This window comes from Lissotriton helveticus, chromosome 5_1, assembly GCF_964261635.1.
Source record: "Lissotriton helveticus chromosome 5_1, aLisHel1.1, whole genome shotgun sequence".
Classification (NCBI taxonomy): domain Eukaryota; kingdom Metazoa; phylum Chordata; class Amphibia; order Caudata; family Salamandridae; genus Lissotriton; species Lissotriton helveticus.
The window spans coordinates 640,772,206-640,797,464 of record NC_136065.1 but is presented as its reverse complement, the minus strand read 5'-3'; positions in this window follow the sequence as shown (position 1 = coordinate 640,797,464).

Here is a 25,259-nt window from a genome sequence, read left to right as displayed (position 1 = left end):
TTTTTGGAGCCCCAATGCCCCCACGATCCCAGACGGCTCCCGCATCCTTCGAGAGCCGGCATTGCTTTGTCAGAGAGAGCAGCTTACATGCGGCTCTCTCTGACGAAAAGCAATCTGCTTTCCTACTTGAAAAAGAGAGCAGATTAACTTACTCTCTCTTTTAAATAGGAAAGTGGTTTGCTGTGGTAAAGTGGCAACCGTGAGGCTCCCGCACTACCATAGCACACAGCAGTGTCCCGGGGGTAGGCACCCCGAGACACTGCAGGAGCCGGCCCTGGGAGGCAGTGGTCCCCAGGGCCATCAAGGGCTCCAGGAGGGGGGCAGCGCAACCCCCTCCCAACATTAAAAAGCCCCGGGGGTACAGGTCCCTGGGGCTGAAAGGTCATTTTACATATTACTGCCCCGGGAAGGTGGCGGTCCCGGGGGCGTGTACGGGGGGAGGGGGAGCTGAAAAGATACTTTTTAAAAAAATCCGAGGGGGTGGCGGTCCCCGGAGCTGCGGGGGGGCCTTACAAGCTCCCCATTATGGAAAACAATTGCCCACGAGGGCTTATTAATAATAAGACGGACTTCTAGGTTTTTTTCCCTTTTCCACAGCGCACGCGTACTATACGTGTACCCCGCGATTTCTTATTTAAAAAAAAAGATCCATGTGGGACCCCCTGAGCAGGCCTAAAGGGTCAGGATGTTTCTACCCTGCCCCCTTTCCTTATTTTTCAACTTTGTTTTACTGTTTTCTTGTGACTCGATTCTACCAAGGCACAAGATGGCTGCCAACACTTCCTGGTTTGAAGTGTTGACAAACAGTTGACATCCAATCAACATGCAGCTGGTGCTTGTAATTGTACGGTTTTCGGTACACTTACTGTATGCGTAGAGGGGGGTGAAAACATACTTTAAAAAATTTTTTTAAAAAACCCCGAGGGGGTGGCGGTCCCCGGGCTGCGGGAAGGGAGGTCGTAAGCCCCCCGCATACTTCAAAATAAAACCCCAGGGAGTGGCTTCCCCGGGGCTCGGGAGACCTTACAAGCCCCCATTATGGAATAAAATAGCCCCCGGGAGCTAATTAAGAATAAAACGGACTTCTAGTTTGTTTTTTTTCCCACCACGTACGACTACCATACACGTACACCACAATTTTTTAGAATTTGGGCCTAAAGATCAATGAAGGACCCCCTGACCAGGCCTAGAAGGTCAGGATGTTTATACACTGCCCCCTTTCCTTATTTTTCAACTTTGTTTTACTGTTTTCTTGTGACTCAGTTCTACTGAGTTACAAGATGGCTGCCAACACTTCCTGGTTTGGAGTGTTGACAGACAGTTGACATCCAATCAGCATGCAGCTTGTGCTCGTAATTGTACGGATTTCCGTACGCGTGCAGTACTTCATCTCTAGATATCACTATGATTTTCTCAGGAACTACTGAACGGATTTACACCATTTAACAAAAAGCACAATCTGCGAACTGAACTCTACCTCTCTGCCAAATTTGGTGTAATTCCATTCTGCCGTTCGGGCTGTAGCCCTGGCTAAAGGTCCCTATGGACAATTGCATGGGGAAAACATGTTTTGGGATCCCCTTTTTTCTCGGCCCCCACTTGACGAATCACCCCCAAACTTTCAGGGAAGGAGCGGAGCGGAGCACGCCATTTTCTTGGAGAAATTTGTGAAGATTCTTTCACAGACGCTAAAGTTATTCCAAATAGAATGTTGTGGATTTCCTATGGAAAGTAGGTCCTAACTATGACTACCTACTGGCAACCGCCAGTAGGTAATATGTATATATATATTCACTGAAAAAACCATAGGTTATAGACCATATATAGTTAGGAATTAGCATTTACAAAACCTTGAAAATTCACTGAAAAAACCATAGGTTATAGACCATATATAGTTAGGAATTAGCATTTAAAAAACCTTATTTTACTCACACAAAACCATTGAAATTCCATATATAGTTAGTTGCACTAACTATATATCGCGCACCCGCAATCCACTGCTGATCATGTCACATATTACATCATTCATGACATGGTCAGTGACATCACTGATGACATCACTGATGACATCTCAAATGACATCACTGATGACATCACTGATGACAACATCCAGTGACTGTACTTTTCTGTAAAGTTAAAATATGTCTTGAGTGGATGTATAAGTGTCTGGATGAAGGATTTAGTAGGTGCATGACTGACTGTATGAGTGAGTGATTAAATGTGTCTCACTGAATGCATGGGTTAGTGACTAAACTGTCTTAATTTGTGCATCATTATGTCTGTTGTTCTGTAAACTGCTGCATGTGTTGATCATTAGCTATACGAGAGGCTATATGTGTTATTAATTGGTTGCCCAAGTATTTCTATGGGAGATTGAGTTTGTGTGGGGGTGGCTGGAAGGTGTGTGACTCTATGCATAGATGTGTGAGCAGTTTATTCACTAGGTGTATGAGTTCAAGAGTGCATGTGGAAACAGCTACATGGGAAGTTGACTGTGTGCATGAGTGTATTGATGAGTGAATGGATATCTCAATGCTACATGTCATAGTAAGTACATATGTAAAACACAGTACATGTGAGAGTTGGCATATATAAATAACTGTGCATGAGAGCCACTGAATGAGTGAGTGGTTGTATCGATCATTGTGAACTTGTATCAGGGATTGTATAAGAGAGTAAATATGTGTTAGTATATGTTTCAATAAGTAAGGTGTGTTTAACTGTATAGTTGAAGAAATGGAGGTGAGATTGTTTCTTTGCATGACTGACTGGGTGTGTGAGTAACTCCATGGATAAGTGGCAGTGTGTGAGTGTCTGTTTACACTGAGTGTATCTAAGGTTATATTAGAGTCTGAAGAGGTTTATCGTATTAGCACAAGAATGATGTCAAATGAGATGTCATCAGTGATGTCATTTGAGATGTCATCAGTGATGTCATCAGTGATGTCACTGACCATGTCATGAATGATGTAATATGTGACATGATCAGCAGTGGATTGCGGGTGCGCGATATATAGTTAGTGCAACTAACTATATATGGAATTTCAATGGTTTTGTGTGAGTAAAATAAGGTTTTTTAAATGCTAATTCCTAACTATATATGGTCTATAACCTATGGTTTTTTCAGTGAATTTTCAAGGTTTTGTAAATGCTAATTCCTAACTATATATGGTCTATAACCTATGGTTTTTTCAGTGAATTTCAATGGTTTTTTAATAGCAAATATCATAAGCTGTCGAATGTCAAGTACGTGGTAAGTAAAAACATTTTTGTGTTTATGCACACTGATCTGCTTTGAATGCTGCCCCCCACCCCTCATTTCTATTAGGAGTACTCTCTCTTTGCAGATAGTGAAGGGTAGTTAACGCAGCCCTTTGCCCCCTTTGTAATACGTCGTGCCTGCTTCTCTCTCCATTTGATTGATTGTTCTCTTTGGTTCATTCTCTATTTACAAACAAGCACAGAGTCGCAATACTCTGTTTAGTCTTTGCAGATAGCGAAAAATCGTGTAAAAAAACAAAAGGAATCGAGCAAAATCAGTAGGCCACTAATGGGATCTCTTTTTGACCTCGCTAAAATAGAAACATTAGGAACAACCTGTTGAAAATAGCAATGCGTATGTACATAAGCGGCGTTCATTTGTGTTCACAGTACCCCTTGTTGATTTTTTCAATCGAGCATTGAATTGTTCGAAGTTAATTCTCTTAAGGATCTTCTCTACCTGCAAACGAGGAAGAATAGGAATATTCTCTCTCCCTTTGCAGATAGTGAAGGGTAGGTAACGCAAGCCTTTAACACGTCGTACCTATTTCATTCCTCATTGATTGATTGATTGTCCGAACATTGACTGTTTGGGAATTAGTTCTTTTTGGAGGTATTCCCTGTTTGCAAATAAACGTAGGAAAATCTTTGCAAGTAGTGAAAGGGTACGTAATGCGGACCTTTCTCCCCCGTTGTAATCTGTCATGCCTATCTACTCCCCACTGATTGATGCACCTTTTTCACCCGGACCATTTACTAGAGATACGTCATCTGGCCCGACCAGAGAGCACCCCTAGTGAAAAGGACATATGCAATAATAACGAAGTGATCACTGTATCCTGTTAACAGAAACTTTACCATGAAACAACCTGGAAAGAAAAAAATAGGAAAACGAAAATCAGTAGGCCACTGATGAACATGAACTTTTATTAAACAACAAACAAAGAAACGATAACATAACGTAATGATAAAACCTATTAATGTCCTAGAAACAAGAAAACGTTAAAGTATGCCAGTGGTGAGAGACCAGAAAAACAGTCCGAGAAACCAAATCCGAGAAACCAAATCACCCCTCGCTGTCCCAACTCATGCACTCTGAAAGTTCAAAGTTTTGAGGAGTGCTTGTAACATTGTCTGAAGCCTATTTGCAATTGCTTCATCTTCACTATTCTTAAAGTAAGTGGGGGCTGTTGTGATGCGGTGCCACCCTGAACCGCTTGACGGAGGCCCCCGAGGGACGGTGTCATGTCGCGGACTCGGAGGGGGCGCTTGGCTCCGGCCCCCTCCCCAAGTCGTGTTGCCCTGGTGTGGCCTGAGATCGCCCCCGACATAGGTGGCCGGCTCCCGGGGTCAAGCGGAACTTTTTTCCTTTTGGTGACTCTTCCATTCTTCACCTTGTCCCACAATCCGTTTCACCTAAAGACACGCTGTAGTGGGGCACCCCTTTTCCGTTTCATTTGCCATTCAGCCCGCTTTTGCTACACTGTGCCTCTTCCGCTATTCAGCTGTTTACCGCCCGCTCTTTCGACTACAGCGTCTCGCTCACCATGTACTTGAGTTGCTCCCGCTCTTGCGGTGCAGCGATAGGCGGCTGCCACAGGACTCTCAAAATGGCGGCCATCTCTTCAGATTTGGGCGTGGTCCACTAAATGGGCCTGCGACACCTTGGAACTCGGACGCTTGTCTGCTAGAGCTTGGGCTCCATTCTCGAAAGCGTCCCCTCATCCTTGAAGATTCTACAAAAGTCTTGGGGGCCCCCGACTCCCGCAGGCTTCTGGTGGGGAGCGCCTAGCATGATTGCTCGTGGAATGGCCACGACGGAGCTACGAAATGGTGGTGCTCTCATGCTAACGCCAGCTTCAGTCTGAAACATCCAGAAACACTGTAGACTACCAATTCGATCAGTTCCGGTAGCGCTCCAACGTGACCCGGTAGAGAAGAACTTGCCCTCCCCTCTTTGACTGATGGTTCTTGTTGCCTGTCCCTTCTGTTGTCATTTAACAGAACTATTTAGCCTGCTGAAAGGGGTTGTGTGCCGTCCGCTGGTTGGTGGAGACATTTTGACTATATTCTGGACCTGCGTTGTCGCGTAATGCGTCATATGACGCGCCGCGTTAGAAAGTTTAATAAATTATGAAACACAATAAACAATCCTTAAAAAATAAAAAAAATAAAAAATAATCAACAAAAGCAACAGCTAGGTAATACACATATAATTTTATCTCCGTGAAGCGGAGCGCTGTTACAGATATATATCTTGTTTCTGAACGTTAATTTCTCAAAATGCACCGAAGCACATATATTGAGACCTAGCAAAGGCACATCGGGCTACCAGTCCCTACAATTTTTCCAAGTTTCGTGCAAATCCATTCAGCTGTTCGATCCTACCGAGAGACAAGATGGCGGCCGCTACGGACTGTTTGGAATGTTTACAGACACCGGAGAGCCAATCAGCTTCGCTTCGCAAAGCTCCGTAACGCGAAAAGTACGCGAAGCGGTGCGCTGTTACAGATATATACCTTTTTTTGAACGTTAATTTCTCAAAATCCACTGGAGCACATATATTGAGATCTAGCAAAGGCACATCGGGCTACCAGTCCCTACAATTTTGCCAAGTTTCGTGCAAATCCATTCAGCTGTTCGATTATTATTATTTTTATTTTTTTTTGCCCCGCGGGGCCCTTTTAAAACCTCCACATCAAACCTAGGGGGTGAGCGACAATGTACTATGCCCCCTTATGGTCATTTGCCCCTTCGCTTTGGCCTCCTCTTGTCTCTCGATCCTACCGAGAGACAAGATGGCGGCCGCTACGGACTGTTTGGAATGTTGACAGACGCCGGAGAACCAATCAGCTTCGCTTCACAAAGCTCCGTTGCGCGAAAAGTCCGCAAACCAGAGCGCTAACCGGTCCGCTGTTACAGATATATATCTTTTTTTAAACGTTAATTTCTCAAAATCCACTGGAGCACATATATTGAGACCTACAAAAGGCACATCGGGCTACCAGTCCCTACAATTTTGCCAAGTTTCGTGCAAATCCATTCAGCCGTTCGGGCTAAAAGTGAGGCCAACCGCCCTATGGAAATTAACATGGGAAAAACGCGTTTTGGGACCCCCCTTTTTTCTCGGCCCCCCCTTGACGAACCCCCCCAAAATTTTCAGGGGCTGCTCAGAAACAAAATGTGCCATTTTCCTGAAAATTTCAGCCAATTCCGTCCACAAACGCCAAAGTTATTAGACATAGAATTTTCAAAAAACCCATAGAGAAAAAATCCTAACTATATATACCTACTGGCGACCGCCAGTAGGTAATATATTAGGTAGGTAATATAGGTAGGTAATAGGTAATATATTACCTACTGGCGGTCGCCAGTAGGTATATATAGTTAGGATTTTTTCTCTATGGGTTTTTTGAAAATTCTATGTCTAATAACTTTGGCGTTTGTGGACGGAATCGGCTGAAATTTTCAGGAAAATGGCACATTTTGTTTCTGAGCAGCCCTTGAAAATTTGGGGGGGGTTCGTCCAGTGGGGGCCGAGAAAAAAGGGGGGTCCCAAAACGTGTTTTTAACATTGAGTTTTCCATAGGGCGGTTGGCCTCACTTTTAGCCCGAACGGCTGAATGGATTTGCACGAAACTTGGCAAAATTGTAGGGACTGGTAGCCCGATGTGCCTTTTGTAGGTCTCAATATATGTGCTCCAGTGGATTTTGAGAAATTAACGTTTAAAAAAAGATATATATCTGTAACAGCGGACCGGTTAGCGCTCTGGTTCGCGGACTTTTCGCGCAACGGAGCTTTGTGAAGCGAAGCTGATTGGTTCTCCGGCGTCTGTCAACATTCCAAACAGTCCGTAGCGGCCGCCATCTTGTCTCTCGGTAGGATCGAGAGACAAGAGGAGGTCAAAACAAAGGGGGAAATAACTATAAGGGGGCATAGTAGATCCTCGCTGACCCCCTAGGTTTGATGTGGAGGTTTTAAAAGGGCCCCGCGGGGCAAAAAAAAATAATAAAAATAATAATTGAACGGCTGAATGGATTTGCACGAAACTTGGCAAAATATTAGGGACTGGTAGCCCGATGTGCCTTTGCTAGGTCTCAATATATGTGCTCCAGTGGATTTTGAGAAATTAACGTTCAAAAAAAGATATATATCTGTAACAGCGCTCCGCTTCGCGTAACGGAGGTTTGCGAAGCTGATTGGTCATTCTGTCACTGGGCTATAGTTGGGCTACATCTGGCTGATATTTGGGCTACATTTGTTTTTTTGTGTGTCTGGCGGCCATCTTTGGGCTACATTGGGCTACATTGGGCTTCATTGGGCTACATTCGGCTAATTAGCAAATAGCTCATCGCAAACTAGGAATGGTAAAGAATCGCTATTTATTCCTTAAAGTTCGCTATTTAGGAAATGCAAATAACTTTGATGATACATATGGCGGTTCATCTCTAACAAGATAAGAAGCATAGGGATAGATTTATGATGACTGGCGCATCACCAGGGATGTGTTAGTCATTCTGTGCCGCTGTTCCGTCACCTATGGTGTGCTGCATTTACAATGCGGCGCATCACGGGGCAAAAACAGCACAGATGCGTGATGTATCTGTGCCGTAAAGGTGGCGCATTGCTGGAGTTGTATCGCAAGTGTGATGAAGCTCCAGCAAGGGTCGGGGGTGCCCCTGTCGCAGGGTTTCTGTTCTCACACAGAACTGTGGACAGAGGATTGGAACCTCGGCGAATTAGGGTGTCCCAAAACTCACGTTAGTAATCAAAAACTATTTAGCAAGCTAGGTACAGTGTCACATTGGATATAACAAACTCTCAATGTTTAGACAATCCAGAATATGAACTTATAGTACCTCAGGATACGTGGAACTCATGAACAGTCGGTCGTTATATATTTCTTAGAAACCAGAACATGGAGTTAAGAAGAACACATGTGTATTTGAAATGTTTATTTACTAATGCCGTCTTCTCAGGCGTAGTACCTTAGATAATAAAAGTACACATATTATCAGTAGCAAAATTACCAGCATAGTTACTAGTACATAAAAAGTGAATGGTGATAGTATGTTAACATGCTGTAAATGAATAAGAGTTAGCAACACTTATAAGCAGCCGCGGGCCGTGGAGGGAGTTACGGTGAGGCAGGGAGGCGGGGAGGGGGAGAAGCAGGGTGGAGAATACAAGTACACATATTATCAGTAGCAAAATTACCAGCATAGTTACTAGTACATAAAAAGCGAATGGTGACAGTATGTTAACATGCTGTAAATGAATAAGAGTTAGCAACACTTATAAGCAGCCGCAGGCCGTGGAGGGAGTTACGGTGGGGCAGGGAGGCGGGGAGGGGGAGGGGCAAGGTAGAGAGGGCTCCACCCTGCTTCTCCCCCTCCCCGCCTCCCTGCCTCACCGTAACTCCCTCCACGGCCCGCGGCTGCTTATATCTCACCCTCCCTAATACACATATTATATTATTTGCTAAGAAGGTCTCTTTGTGTTGGTTTAGGGCGTGCCCATACTTTAGTGTCTTAGATTTGAAGGAATCACATCAGCATACACCAGCTCTCTCTTCATGTGAACCGCATCAACTGTTGTGTATGTGTGTTCGGCAAAGCAATATAAAACCCGCCTCATGCCCAGAATTGGCAGAAGTTGCACTTATGTTATGAGTATGAAGTCGTGGAGATCAGACCTCATAACAATTCTGTATCGTGTTGTTCTTGAAACTTTAGCACTCGCTGTACAGATATAGTTTAACAAGTAAAGCAGATAGTAGACCAATAACATATTATTCTCATGTAAACCACGATGAACTACTAGGTGGAAAGCTAAAGCAACAACTAAATGTCGTGTGCAGAAGTTGCAAAAAAGGAAAAATGGCGTTTAAACCGGTAATGAGCCCATGCTAACTTAACACGGTGTAAAGATATCCAGGACCTAGATGACACCTCCCCATGATCCGGAAACGAACTGAATAAGATAATAGAAGTGCCATCTCATGAGAGCAGATTGCAAGTTTATATGTGGACGGTCCGCAAGGTAAAGCATTAAAAACTAGGAAAATTCAATGCTAAAGAAAAATAAAACAGCCAAGTACTTTATCGAGTCTTAAGCCAATAGGCAAGGTAAATAATAAAAACTTGACAATTAAGTCAATGAATTGTCAATGAAATGCTAGTACTCAGCATATGAAACATGAAAAAGGTCTATGACATAACTGTGTATGCAAAATAAGCTGCAACAGCCTCCAACAGGAAGTCACCGTCTTCATCCGAAAACAGTTCAGCCATCCAATTTAAAAGCGGAAAAGAACATACGTGCTCTCCCAGCACCGGATCCTCTATCACCATCAGAGGACAGCTCGGTGGGTTTTCAAGAAAGCTGTGTTCCAAGAAAGACTGTGCTGCCGCCAGTAAATTCCAGGGACCAAGTAGTCCATGCATCAATGCCACAGCCATAATCCTTTCGCCAGGACAAACCAACTCGTGAGTAATGATAGGAGTCATCAGCTGATTAAAGTCGACGTCAGGAGAAACCGGTCCGCAGAGACACAAATCAATGGCCCAATCGAAATCACAGGTCAGGCAGTGAAATACAGGCTGGACACAGGTGAAGTAGGAGAACCGAAAAGATAATCCATATGCCGTGCTTAATATCGCCAACGGCATTGTGCCATAATATTCTAGCATGCGATTGCGGAACAGTGTCAGCAGCTGCAGGGTCGGAGGTTGCATAGGAGGGACATCCATATTTAAAAATGTAAAAAAGCACAAGAGCGTCCGCTGGTAATGCAAGTAAAAATGCAATCCACGAACCAGAGTGGAGAAAATGGAATGAAAGGGAGCAGGGATGACTCCAAAGATTTTCTCAAATGAAGTCACGAGACCACTGGTAACAACTTTAAAAAAGTGTGCCAGGGATTTTGTGGAGGATGCGTTAAAGATAGTCGGAAACATGTTGCTGAAATTGAAAGGCAAACCTGTGTACGGGTGTTCGCTATGTGAAGTACGAAAGTTTCACGGGCCGAACTCAAGGCCACCTCTCTCTGAGACAAAAGAGCTCTTATTCTTGTCATGCCGTTGAAACGTGTCCCAAGGTTGGTATTTGTGGCCAGATTGAAAACTCCCTATGTTCATGTGTGGGAGGAAATAGAACATTTCTGCAGCAAATAACCCGTTCACTTACTGTTACGATAAAAGGAATACTTTTAATTAACTCAGAACAATCTTCATTATTGAGCATCAAATAACTACCATTTTCCAACAACTTGAACGTGGGGATGATAGCAGGAACTGGCGTGCCTTGCAACACGCAAGCCATATTTGGTCGGTGTTTGTTGCATGAATCGTGTAACTGTATGTGCCTACACATTAGTGAATGATCTGGCGTCTCAGTGCATTCCTCTCCATTCAGATAAACTTCTTGATCATCTTTGAAACATCTGTATGTGTATGGAAGCGACCAGACCTCATGAACAAAAGCACTACCTAAAGGTTCATAAAGACCTATTGGTATATATTTCATACAATTTGAAAACTTATATAAAGCAAAAGGCAGCGTTATTAAACCGTGGATAAGGCATGTTGCCAAAAAACCCGCAATCCTCTGCTGATGATGTCACTGAGCATGTCATGAATGATGTAATATGTGACATCATCAGTAGTGGATTATGGGTAATAGTATCTCTAGTTTACTCCCCTATAGCTGTCTTTCTTTTAACATAAGTGTGTGTTTCCTTCCCTTATACTTACTGTTTTTGGTTCGCTTCCAGTTCGCGTACCAGCGAGCGAACTAGGAAGCGAACTAAGAGAAATAGAGGTTGGCACAGTTCCAAATATTGTACCAATTTTTTAATAACGGGGAGGTAGTTCTGAAAAGAACTTTTTTTTTTATTTTTCTGAACATTTTTTTAATGTTTTTGAATTTTTCGGAACAGTTTTATATTTTTTTGGGTTTTTCTTGGAGGGGGCAATGAAAACGATTCATTGTAAAGGGCTCAACAGGAGCAACAAAACAAAAAAAAGAAGTATTTATTATTTTGGGCGTTTCGGACAAACTTGCATATGATAGTCAATAGCTCTGTTGATCAGAGTGATGCTTCTTTCTCCGTAGGAAATGAATCCATCGCAAAATACGCAGGTGTGTTTTACTTCACCAAATCTCATTTGTATATTTGGCACCATCTCCCTGCCCTCTGGTCCCGTTACTTCCGGTACAACAGATCTTCTGGCCATAATAGGGAGATTATCTAGGTCGTTCCGAAACTGTGCAGCACTGTAGTTGTTAGGATGCCACCTAGTCATATGGCGATGCATTGTGTAGTTTCCGAAACTGTATTTTTTGTCGGTCCCTCTGGACAGTCTATCTTGACATATAAGGCAAGTTACGTATCTTGCATTTACTTTTTTCTGACCTTTGGGAATTTTAAAAAATTGCCAAATGAAGTTTTCTTTCCGGTGAGACGTCTTGGGCTGCTCAGGCAAAAACTGCCTCTCTTCGTGCTCGTCCTCCTGTTCCTCTTCTTCTTCTTCTTGTTGAATTACAACTTGAGCAGGTGGTCCTCTCTTCCTTGGAGGTGGTGGAGGTGGTGGGGAAGCACCAGCTGAAGCTACTAAAGAAGCCATTGCTCAGTGATCACAAAGGGTCTTTCTCTCACAATGATGAAAGTCAGAGTGAGGAAAGAAGGAGGGATTTTCATCATTTGGGAAAAACAAGAGTTCTCAACCAATCAAAAGTGTTCATTTTAGATTATATGACCTAGTCTTACATCATTAGGAAACCAAAAGTGAAATGAACCAATGAAAAGTGTTATTACCAAGTCACATGACTTGCTGTGTTTACGTTAAGCGCTTTGCAGGGCCTCCCGGTTTGCTTCCAGAAACCTGCGCTTTGGCACTCGCTTCGCGTACCAGTTCGCTAACGTAGCACGTCATATGACGTATCACGCGACAACGTGGAACGTCATGCGGACGGGAGGCGTCACGATGTTGTTTTCTAACGCGGCACTTGCGGTAAAGAAACGTTTACCGGCTCGCGGTCTATTTCGCGGCATCAAGGTCAGCTAACGGGAAGCTTCCCGATTCGCGAAGCGGGAACGAAGAAAAAAAAATATTTAAAAAAAAAATTATTCATAAACATATAAAATATATTTTTGGATTTAAAGAAGAATACATTTTACAGCTACAGATATTAGCTGTTAAAAAACCAATGAAATTCACAGAAAAAACCATAGGTTATAGACCATATATAGTTAGGAATTAGCATTTACAAAACCTTGAAAATTCACTGAAAAAACCATAGGTTATAGACCATATATAGTTAGGAATTAGCATTTAGAAAACCTTATTTTACTCACACAAAACCATTGAAATTCCATATATAGTTAGTTGCACTAACTATATATCGCGCACCCGCAATCCACTGCTGATGATGTCACATATTACATCATTCATGACATGGTCAGTGACATCACTGATGACATCACTGATGACATCTCAAATGACATCACTGATGACAACATCCAGTGACTGTATGTTTCTGTAAAGTTAAAATATGTCTTAGATATTGAAGAATGAGTGGATGTATAAGTGTCTGGATGAAGGATTTAGTAGGTGCGTGACTGACTGTATGAGTGAGTGATTAAATGTGTCTCACTGAATGCATGGGTTAGTGACTAAACTGTCTTAATTTGTGCATCATTATGTCTGTTGTGATGTAAACTGCTGCATGTGTTGATCATTAGCTATACGAGAGGCTATATGTGTTATTAATTGGTTGCCCAAGTATTTCTATGGGAGATTGAGTTTGTGTGGGGGTGGCTGGGAGGTGTGTGACTCTGTGCATAGATGTGTGAGCAGTTGATTCACTAGGTGTATGAGTTCAAGAGTGCATGTGGAAAAAGCTACATGGGCGGTTGACTGTGTGCATGAGTGTATTGATGAGTGAATGGATATCTCAATGCTACATGTCATAGTAAGTACATATGTAAAACACAGTACATGTGAGAGTTGGCATATATAAATAACTGTGCATGAGAGCCACTGAATGTGTGAGTGGCTGTATGGATCATTGTGAACTTGTATCAGGGATTGTATAAGAGAGTAAATATGTGTTAGTATATGTTTGAATAAGTAAGGTGTGTATAACTGTATAGTTGAGGAAATGGAGGTGAGATTGTTTCTTTGCATGACTGACTAGGTGTGTGAGTAACTCCATGGATGAGTGACAGTGTGTGAGTGTCTGTATACACTGAGTGTATCTAAGGTTATATTAGAGTCTGAAGAGGTTTATCGTATTAGCACAAGAATGATGTCAAATGAGATGTCATCAGTGATGTCATCAGTGATGTCATTTGAGATGTCATCAGTGATGTCATCAGTGATGTCACTGACCATGTCATGAATGATGTAATATGTGACATCATCAGCAGTGGATTGCGGGTGCGCGATATATAGTTAGTGCAACTAACTATATATGGAATTTCAATGGTTTTGTGTGAGTAAAATAAGGTTTTCTAAATGCTAATTCCTAACTATATATGGTCTATAACCTATGGTTTTTTCAGTGAATTTTCAAGGTTTTGTAAATGCTAATTCCTAACTATATATGGTCTATAACCTATGGTTTTTTCTGTGAATATATATATATTTATATATATATATATATATATTCCACTCGAAAAAAATATTCCAGCACTCCGCTTGTTAGAAATATTCCGATTTATTCAGCAAACTGTGAAAATGAGAAGAAACTCCTTAACAAAGGATTATCATTTTGCCCCGAAATACACCAGAATATCGTGGACACCAAAATTGACCTTTAGAAATATGTAAGGAAACTTAAACTCCAAAAACACTTTACCAAGTTCCCAAATCGGAAAGCAATGACCTCTAACCAAAATGAACAAGAATTGAATGAATCATCAGGTGAATTTAACATTGATGAGATACCGTGTCTGCGTACAGCTTATGAACTAGCAAACGAAACCACCACCTCACAAGTGACAGATACGCAAATACTGACAGAAATGGATGTAATTACAGGAAAAAGGAGAGACACTGAGTTCAAGGCCAAGTCCAAGTTCTGCCCAATAATGAACCCTGGTAACAAAATTGACATTTTCTATGAACTAGTGCTGGGAGACCTGGATAAGATGAAACAAACTGAAAATAACAGCAGAGAAAACCTGAATAAACAAGAACGCCTGGCTATACAAACCTTGAAAGACAATGTAACAATCGAGATAAAACCAGCCGACAAAGGTGGTAATATAGTAATCATGGAAAAATCGGATTATATAGAAGAAGCTATGCGTCAATTGGAGGATGCTAAGAATTATGAATGCTTACCCAGAGACCCAACACTAATTTTTAAGTTTGAACTTGGAATTAAATTGAATGAATGGAAAGAAGAAGGACTAATAACAGAGGAAGAAAGGAAGTTTCTTATGGTAGAGTATCCAATCACGCCTACCATATACTTCCTTCCAAAGGTCCACAAGACACTTAACAAACCTCCTGGGAGACCCATCATCTCGAGTTGTGGCAGCCTATATGAACACATTTCCATGTATGTTGACTATTTTTTATCCCCGATAGTGCCAACTTTGAGCTCATATATCAAAGACACTGGGGATTTTTTGCGCATGCAAATGAATACTGAATGGCAGCCAACATATCTATTAGTGACAATAGACGTCATCTCCTTATACACCTCGATAGAGCATGAAACAGGCGTAAAGGCAGTACGATATTTCTTGCAGCAACGACCAATCATAGAACGTGAACATTCAAAAATGCTGATGGAGATGATCAAACTATGTCTCTACAACAATGTGTTCCTTTTCGACAAAAAGGTATACATGCAAAAATGCGGAACTGCGATGGGTGTTTCCTTCTCTCCAAGCTATGCTAACCTCATGATGGGGTGGTGGGAGAGGAGCATAGCTTGGAGAGAAGAAAACGACCACCATATGGCCAATGTAGCGCTTTGGCTACGCTTCATCGATGATCTTTTTTTGTTATGGAGAGGTACAAGATCTGATTTTCAAATATTCTTTGACGAACTGAACAATAATACAGTTGGCTTAAAATTCACATACACCATCAGCAACAAAGAGGTGGAATTCCTGGACACTAAAGTGTATGTAAGCAACAACCAAATACAGACAACAACACACCGGAAAAAAACAGCCTCATATACTGCATGGACGCAGCTACCATCCGGAGAAACTGAAGAAGAGCATTCCCTATGGAGAACTCTTAAGAATGAGGAGAAATTGTTCAGAGGAGATCGAAATGGAAAAGAACTTTGATGAAACCAAAGAAAGATTCATTAAACGTGGATACAAATATCAAGATATCCAGAAAGGAGAAACGAAAGCCAGAAACAAAACAAGAGCTGAAACTTTATTATCCAAGTCCGAGAAACTAAACAAAAATGAGACAATGAATACAACAGGACCACCAAGGATGATCATTACATACAGCAAAGAAAGTTACAAAATTCAGAAAATATTAAGCAAGTATTGGCACTTGATCCAGAAAGATCCGGATATAGGAAAAGATGTGGGAGAACGACCTCTAACAACCTATAGGAGAGCACCAAATCTCTCTGATCATCTGGTACATAGCCACTTTGAAAACAAAAAAACAAATAACTGGCTAACAGAAAAGAAAAAGGGTTTTGTGAAATGCAACACTTGCAAGGCTTGCAAGATAGGAAGAAACACTAAGACAATAAAAGATCCAGCAGACAAAATATATACAGTCAGAGAACACATAACCTGTGAAACCAGCTTCGTAGTTTACATGCTTCAATGTTACTGTGGCAAGAGGTACATTGGAAGCACCACCTGCCCCCTAAAGAAAAGAATCTTGGAGCACATACGTGCCATACAAAATGTAGATCTCACATACGCAATGGCAAAAGATCTTACCAACCATGCCAACAAGACATGGAAGGATATTCAATTTTTTGGACTGGCAATGATTCAGCAGCATGAACGGGGCGGTAACAGGAAACTCAAACTACGAAGACTAGAATCCAAACTAATTATGCGATTCAGAACAAAAATCCCCACAGGATTGAACGGGGATGAGGAACTTTATTTTCATCTGTAAATATTTTCATCTGTAAATGACTTGATGACATTCTTATATAGTCTTATGTGCTATTGAAACTGCAAATTATGATCAATACGAAACATCACTGATGGATATGAATTGACTAAGAAGCAAAAGGACTGATAATGTTTTTGTAATTGAATTGTGTGAATCGAAGAGAAAGGCAGTGGTGACTCTCAAATGGCCGTGGTAAGGGCACTCAGCCCTAGATACGGATAATTGCGAGCACCGATGAATTTAGTGCTTAACACAACAGCCTTTAAATTAGAACAACTTTTTGTTCACTAAGGTGCAGCAATAAAACACTGCTAAGTCGCCACAGTTTTTGCATAAAGTGGGATAATGTGCATGCTCAAATAGATCTTTTGTTGGCACTTAGCCACTAATTTGAACACGTTGTATTCACATAGTAATGTAGACATGATAAACTTTTGTAAATGCATTAATTCAATGCTAATCATGAAATCACGATAACGGTGTTCGTTTTAACATTTTGTTTAGAGCTAAAATTGCACAAAACTGCATATCCCATAATGCATTATTAATCATAACACACTTAAAAACAGAAAGTGAAGTAGGACAACTGTTTAATGCTGCCGTGAGAAGGAACCATTCGGTTCGAAACGCGTAGGCTTTCACAGTTTGCTGAATAAATCGGAATATTTCTAACAAGCGGAGTGCTGGAATATTTTTTTCGAGTGGAATTAAATTACGGGACCCCGTTCCTGGTCCCGATTCTAGCACCAACTTGCTAAGTGCTCCCTCTGCGACAGGACGGTTTGTGTTAGATATATATATACAAAGACAGAATCCAAGTGAAGAATCCAGACAAGCCCGTAGTTCATCCGAAAGTTCTTTATTCAGCTGGCACAAAAGTCAAGGGATAACGCGTTTCGAACAACAAGTTGTTCTTGGTCACATGACCCGCGTTTATCTCAACCCATTATTTAAAGGTGTAATCACACAATAAATCATAAACATAAAAGACATTTCTCCTTAACACTCAGACCAATGTCTTGGCTTCTGTATCAGTTAAAATCACTAACAGAAATGTATACAAATTTTATAAATGTGAATAAAGTGAAAAAAAAAAGGGAGAAAAGCCCTTTTCAGAAAAGGATACAAAATAACACAACCAGTTCTTTTTTAGAGGAGAGACTCTGTTTAGCAGTGAAGTTATGCAAAGTCCCAAAATTATCGTATAGTACCCATATCTAGCAAAATACATGATTTCTCCGAAGACAATTACGGTATAGTACCTTATACCTATTCAATGCAACTAACTATACATAATCATGTACATTTCATTTATGATAATATACACTTTAGATAGGAAGAACGTAAATTTCCCATGTGTGGACGTCACTCAAAAATGGTGTCCTCTTCTTATCAACCTAAAGGAAGAAATGGAAAGAGTTCATGGATTTATCAAGTGCAAGAAAAGGTAGTCTAAAGAGTTCACAAATTGATATTCAGAAGGGCCTACTCAATATTATACTATGCAAACTTCATCATTGCTAATAATTATAGAGACTGGTTTCAAGTTTAAAAGAAAAGGGTTTGGGGGTGAGAATGTGCGGGAAGGGTAAATAAAACTCAAAGTATACTGTTTCAGGTGAGAATTCAGCTGTCCTACTCTTCAATCGGGTAAATCATTCTTTCAAAGATGGGAGTGTAACTCCTCGTCCACATTCAAACCGTCAGGGAAACGGGTGCCTGCCAAAAGAATCAATCTTGATTCTAATTTGCGTAATGCTCCCAATCTATCTCCACCTCTGATGCTACTCTTGATAGTGGCAATGCCTATATAGCTTGCTTTAGAAGCATCACTTTGGTGGAATCGGCTGAAATGTCTCCCTGTGCTGTAAGAAAAGTCCTGATTAGTGATTGCTTGCAAGTGCTCAAGAATACGTTTCTTAACAGGTGCTGTAGTTGACCCAATATACCATAAGTTGCATGGGCAACGAATCATGTATACAACGTATTCCGTAGTACATGTAATCAAGGTGTTTATCTTCCATTTCATTTTTGTTTTGGGTAGGAGGATCTCATTACAGTTTTGACTATATTTGCACGCCTTGCAATTTCCACATTTCCTGAAACCCTCGGTCGTTTTCAACCAGTCAGTCTATATATATATATGTTAAAGCTCCGTCCCACCAGGAATTTCGGGGCACTCGTCGGCGGGTGGTATAGCGCGCTGGTAGCCGCGTTGAATATGTAGGCTCGATAATCAGTTTCCTTTTCAAAAAAAGATGTAAGCACTCCAAGTAGGTAGCCGCATTTTATTTCGCCAGCAACACCAGTGAAATAGACAAACGCGTTTCAGACAGTGTCCTTCTTCATCTTTTTTCTAAAAGGAAACTGATTATCGAGCCTACATATATATATATGTATATGAAAAATGGTTCCACACATAAAGTAGAATGGATCCCACAGCACTCCGGTTTCGTTTTCACTTGCTTCTTTATTTAAAGTAGAGGCAACGCGTTTTGATGCATTCAATGCACCTTGGTCACAATATGTATATAGATATAGATATATATATATATATATGTATATAGATATATATATCCCCTAAAGAATGAAGGGGGACGTCAGGAAGTGAAAAATGCTTTAATCCTGGTGTCAGAACAGTGAATGTGAAACTGGCATTTTATTCTGAGGCCCACTGGAGGGCAATGGATTGATCCTTTTTAACAGCAAGCATTTGAAATGGACAGATCCATCTGGGAGGCACACCTGAGGCCATTAAAACTATTTAGCTTGCAGAGGATTGTGGGATTCTAGAATCATTGTGCATGTCCGCTTTGCCTATGAGGAAGGGGTGAGAGGCCCTGAAACGCGCCAGGCAGAAGGAGATGAAGCTCGGGATAACATGCCTGTTTCTTTGCAATTAAATGATTTGGAAAATCATCTGACATGGAGTGCGCTCTCATTTGCAGGGCAACATATGGAAATATATATATTCATACACATATATATATATATATATATATATATATATATATATATATATATATATATATATATATATATATATATATATATATATATATTACCTACTGGCGGTCGCCAGTAGGTATATATAGTTAGGATTTTTTCTCTATGGGTTTTTTGAAAATTCTATGTCTAATAACTTTGGCGTTTGTGGACGGAATTGGCTGAAATTTTCAGGAAAATGGCACATTTTGTTTCTGAGCAGCCTTTGAAAATTTGGGGGGGGTTCGTCAAGGGGGGGCCGAGAAAAAAGGGGGGTCCCAAAACGCGTTTTTCCCATGTTAATTTCCATAGGGCGGTTGGCCTCACTTTTAGCCCGAACGGCTGAATGGATTTGCACGAAACTTGGCAAAATTGTAGGGACTGGTAGCCCGATGTGCCTTTTGTAGGTCTCAATATATGTGCTCCAGTGGATTTTGAGAAATTAACGTTTAAAAAAAGATATATATCTGTAAGCGCGGACCAGGCAGCGGTCTGGTTCGCGGACTTTTCGCGCAACGGAGCTTTGTGAAGCGAAGCTGATTGGTTCTCCGGCGTCTGTCAACATTCCAAACAGTCCGTAGCGGCCGCCATCTTGTCTCTCGGTAGGATCGAGAGACAAGAGGAGGCGAAAGCGAAGGGGCAAATGACCATAAGGGGGAATAGTAGATCCTCGCTGACCCCCTAGGTTTGATGTGGAGGTTTTAAAAGGGCCCCGCGGGGCAAAAAAAAAAATAATAATAATAATCGAACGGCTGAATGGATTTGCACGAAACTTGGCAAAATTGTAGTGACTGGTAGCCCGATGTGCCTTTGCTAGGTCTCAATATATGTGCTTCAGTGGATTTTGAGAAATTAACGTTCAAAAAAAGATATATATCTGTAACAGCGCACCGCTTCGCGTACTTTTCGCGTTACGGAGCTTTGCGAAGCGAAGCTGATTGGCTCTCCGGTGTCTGTAAACATTCCAAACAGTACGTAGCGGCCGCCATCTTGTCTCTCGGTAGGATCGAGAGACAAGAGGAGGCCAAAGCGAAGGGGCAAATGACCATAAGGGGGCATAGTAGATCCTCGCTGACCCCCTAGGTTTGATGTGGAGGTTTTAAAAGGGCCCCGCGGGGCAAAAAAAAAAAATAATAATAATAATCGAACGGCTGAATGGATTTGCACGAAACTTGGTAAAATATTAGGGACTGGTAGCCCGATGTGCCTTTGCTATGTCTCAATATATGTGCTTCAGTGCATTTTGAGAAATTAACGTTCAAAAACAAGATATATATCTGTAACAGCGCTCCGCTTCGCGGAGATAAAATTATATCTGTATTACCTAGGTGTTGCTAACACCAGTTAGCGACGGCTAGTAGGAGATAGCGACCATCTTGGGTCCCACTTTGCATGTGAGTGATATTTATCACTAATGACATGCAAAGTGGGCATGCCAAGATGTTAGCGACTGGAAACAGTCGCTAACATCGCTATCTCCTATTATCAACTTTTGGAAATATTCGAGATAAGCGCGAATATCTCCAAAAAGTAACAGCTGCCCTGAGCAGTTCTTAGCCATGTTATCCAATGGGAGGTGGATAACATGGCTAAGAGCATTAGCTCGGTAATGCATGAATATCGCGGAGTTTTCAGCGATATTAATGCATTGCGCTCGTTTTTTATCGTATTTGCGATAAACCTTGATAATAGCAAGGTTTATCTGCGATAATTTCTGACGGTAAAAAAATCTTTGCAATGCATCGTTAGGGATAAATATCGCTTAACTTTGGTAATATGCCCCAACGTCTGTTAACGTTCGATTCGAAGGAAATCAGGAATTGTTGAAAAACATTGTGTGCGCCATCTTGTCTTTTTTCAAATGCCACACTTTTGTCGTGCACGGCAGCCATTTTAGATGCCTTGACCAGACCCACTCTGTGCACGCTGTCGATCCTTAGCATGGCTCCCCACCCTCGCAAGCATCTCACCCAGGCAGTGGTCACCCCCGCTCTCTGTCTTATGCATGGGTAATAAACCTCCCCCCATCTGCGCTGCTCTTCCCTGAGAATCACACCCTGTGCCCGCCCGACACCTCCCTTTCGCCCTATTCACTACCGCACCCTCTGACACTCCTTTTCCTCTGTGTCCGATTGTCCAGGCCGGTCCTAGGCTATCAGCTAGCCCTGCAGATGTAGTTTATGGCCACAGCTGTAAAGAATCACCCCTCTTCAAAGGAGTTATAGTAGATCAAGGCCCACACTCGATGAGATCCGTCACAGCAGAAGCGTTGCTATTATCTGAAAACCATCCTGTATTGTGATTGGGGAGGGGACCGAGCGTGAAGCGGAAGATTCCAGGGATGACTCTTTGTACATCAAAGTTTTTACAATTATGTGTCACATTAAAAATATATAGCACTCCGACAAAGTAGTAAGATTATAAAACTTTAATAATTTATAAATATATACAAGAAAACAAAAATAGTAATAACATATAAACATTTTTAGAGAAAAACAACGAAGTAGCGGTCGGCTGTGCGAATAGTCCCAACGCAGCACAACGTCCAGATTTCCGGCGTGGGGCGTCGCGGGGGGTGGGTCATCAGTAGCAAACTGTTGTGCGAATAGTTCCAAGGCAGCAGAACGCGCCGAAATCTAGATGACACGAAAGTGATGTCTAGTAAGTTGCCACCCAGCAAATAACGGCGTGGGGCGTCGCGGGGGGTGGGTCATCAGTAGCAAACTGTTGTGCGAATAGTTCCAAGGCAGCAGAACGATGGCACCAAGGTGATGTCCAGTAAGTTGCCGCACTGGTTTTGGTATCCTACAATGCTGCTCCGAATAACGGCGTGGAGCGCCCCGGGGGAGGCGGCGTGAACGGGCCTCTCCAGGTGGAGTCTCATCTGTTTTAGTGGGGCGCCCCTTTACTGTTTCAGTTGCCATTCCGTCCGCTTTTGGTCCACTGTGTCAAAATCCGCCATTCAGCTGAGTTGCGCCCACTCTTGCGGTGCAGCGATAGGCGGCTGCCACAGGACTCTCAAAATGGCGGCAGGCTCTTTCCTTTTTGGGCGTGGTCCACTGAAATGGCCCTGGGACACCTTGGAAATCGGACGCTTGTCTGCTAGGTCTTGGACCCCATTCTCGAAAGCGTCCCCTCCGCCTTGAGAATTCATCAAAAGTTTTGGGGGCCCCGACTCCTGCAGGCTTCTGGTGGGGAGCGGCTGCCATGATTGCTCGCGGAATGACCACGACGGAGCTACGAGATGGTGGTGCTCTCATGGTGACGCCAGTTTAGTCTGAAACATCCAGAAACAAGGTGGGGCTTTCATCGTTTGGGGGAAAAAAAAAGTTTTCATCCAATGAAAAGTGTTGTTTTTAGGTCATATGATCAAGCCTTCCATCATTAGGAAACCAAAAGTAAAATGAACCAATGAAAAGTTTTATAAACAAGTCACATGACCTGTTATGCGGCATAGGGTATAAAATGCGGAGAAAATACGTTGGCACGTGAGGCGGCGTCAGTAGCGGACCGATGTGCAAATAGGCCGAAGGCAATACAACGCGCCAAGATCCGGATGGCACCGAGGTGGTGTCATAGTTGAGAGTTCTGAGCAGCGGTTGTAACACTGTCTGAAGCTTATTTGCAGCTGCTGCAGCTTCACTACGCGCCAAGATCCGGATGGCACCGAGGTGGTGTGTAGCAAGTTGCCGCACTGGTGTGGCCATCCTACAATGCTGAAAGTCGGCGTGGGGCGCCCCGTTGGCCTGTGAGTTTGCGTCAGTAGCGGACCGATGTGCGAATAGGCCGAAGGCAGCACAACGCGCCAAGATCCGGATGGCACCGAGGTGGTGTCTAGTAAGTTGTCGCACTTCTGTGGCCATCCTACAATGTTGAAAGTCGGCGTGGGGCGCCCCGTTGGCCTGTGAGATGGTGTCAGTAGCGGACTGATGTGTGAATGGGGCCAAAGGCAGCGCAACAATATTTTCTACTATATTTCCGGAGTAGAAGACACCACAAGGCGCTGAGATGCCAAGATCCGGATGGCACCGAGGTGGTGTGTAGCAAGTTGCCGCACTGGTGTGGCCATCCTACAATGCTGATAGTCGGCGTGGGGCGCCCCGTTGGCCTGTGAGATGGCGTCAGTAGCGGACCGATGTGCGAATAGGCCGAAGGCAGCACAACAATATTTTCTGACTGACACCACAAGGCGCTGAGATGCCAAGATCCGGATGGCACCGAGGTGATGTCTAAGTTGCGGACTGATGTGCGAATGGGGCCAAAGGCAGCGTAACAATATTTTTTGTATGGAAGATACCACTAGGCGTTGAGATGCCAAGATTCGGATGGCACTGAGGTGATGTCTAGCAAGTTGGTGTGGTCATCCTACAATGCTGAAACTCGGCGTGGGTCGCCCCATTAGCCTGTGAGATGGCGTCAGTAGCGGACCGATGTGCGAATAGGCCGAAGGCAGCACAACGCGCCAAGATCCGGATGTCACCGTGGTGGTTTCATAGTTGAGAGGCACTTCATCTGCAGTGGGGCGCCGAGATCCGGATGGCACCGAGGTGATGTCTAGCAAGTTGCTGTACTGGTGTGGTTATTCTACAATGCTGAAAGTCGGCGTGGGGCGCCCCATTAGCCTGTGAGATGGCGTCAGTAGCGGACTGATGTGCGAATGGGGCCAAAGGCAGCGCAACAATATTTTCTGACGAGAAGACACCAAAAGGTGCTGACATTCCAAGATCCGGATGGCACCGAGGTGGTGTCTAAGTTGCGGACTGATGTGCGAATGGGGCCAAAGGCAGCGTAACAATATTTTTTGTATGGAAGATACCACTAGGCGTTGAGATGCCAAGATTCGGATGGCACTGAGGTGATGTCTAGCAAGTTGCTGTACTGGTGTGGTCATCCTACAATGCTGAAACTCGGCGTGGGTCGCCCCATTAGCCTGTGAGATGGCGTCAGTAGCGGACCGATGTGCGAATAGGCCGAAGGCAGCACAACGCGCCAAGATCCGGATGTCACCGTGGTGGTTTCATAGTTGAGAGGCACTTCATCTGCAGTGGGGCGCCGAGATCCGGATGGCACCGAGGTCATGTCTAGCAAGTTGCTGTACTGGTGTGGTCATCCTACAATGCTGAAACTCGGCGTGGGTCGCCCCATTAGCCTGTGAGATGGCGTCAGTAGCGGACCGATGTGCGAATAGGCCGAAGGCAGCACAACGCGCCAAGATCCGGATGTCACCGTGGTGGTTTCATAGTTGAGAGGCACTTCATCTGCAGTGGGGCGCCGAGATCCGGATGGCACCGAGGTGATGTCTAGCAAGTTGCTGTACTTGTGTGGTCATACTACAATGCTGAAACTCGGCGTGGGTCGCCCCATTAGCCTGTGAGATGGCTGTTCTTTGGATTTGGGCCTGGTCCACCAAAATGGCCCTGGGACACCTTAGAACTCGGACGCTCGATTTTTTTTTCCTTTCCTGTACATGCAAAAAAAGGTAAATGCCCGGTACGTTACACGCTTCATCTGCCACGATGAACTCTCCAGAGGAACCGAAAAAAAATATAGTTGTGGTAACTATACCATGCATCGTCATATGGAGAGGTGGCACCAATTAATTATAGTGCTGCATAAAAGAGAGATTTGGAGGAGAACCCCTGACCTGCTAGTACATTCATCAAAGAAGTGGCACTGAGAGCTTCAGAGGCAAGGGAAACGGTCCCAAATATTTAGAAGAACTTTAGAAAGATTAAAATGACATGTTTAGATTGTGGCAAATTAATTTCATGTGGACAGATGAGTGTTACTCTAATAAATACAGCATATGAAGATCATCATAGTCGATGGTTGGTAGAGACATTTTGACTATATCCTGGACCTGCCCGTCCTCGCCCAAAATGGCGCCA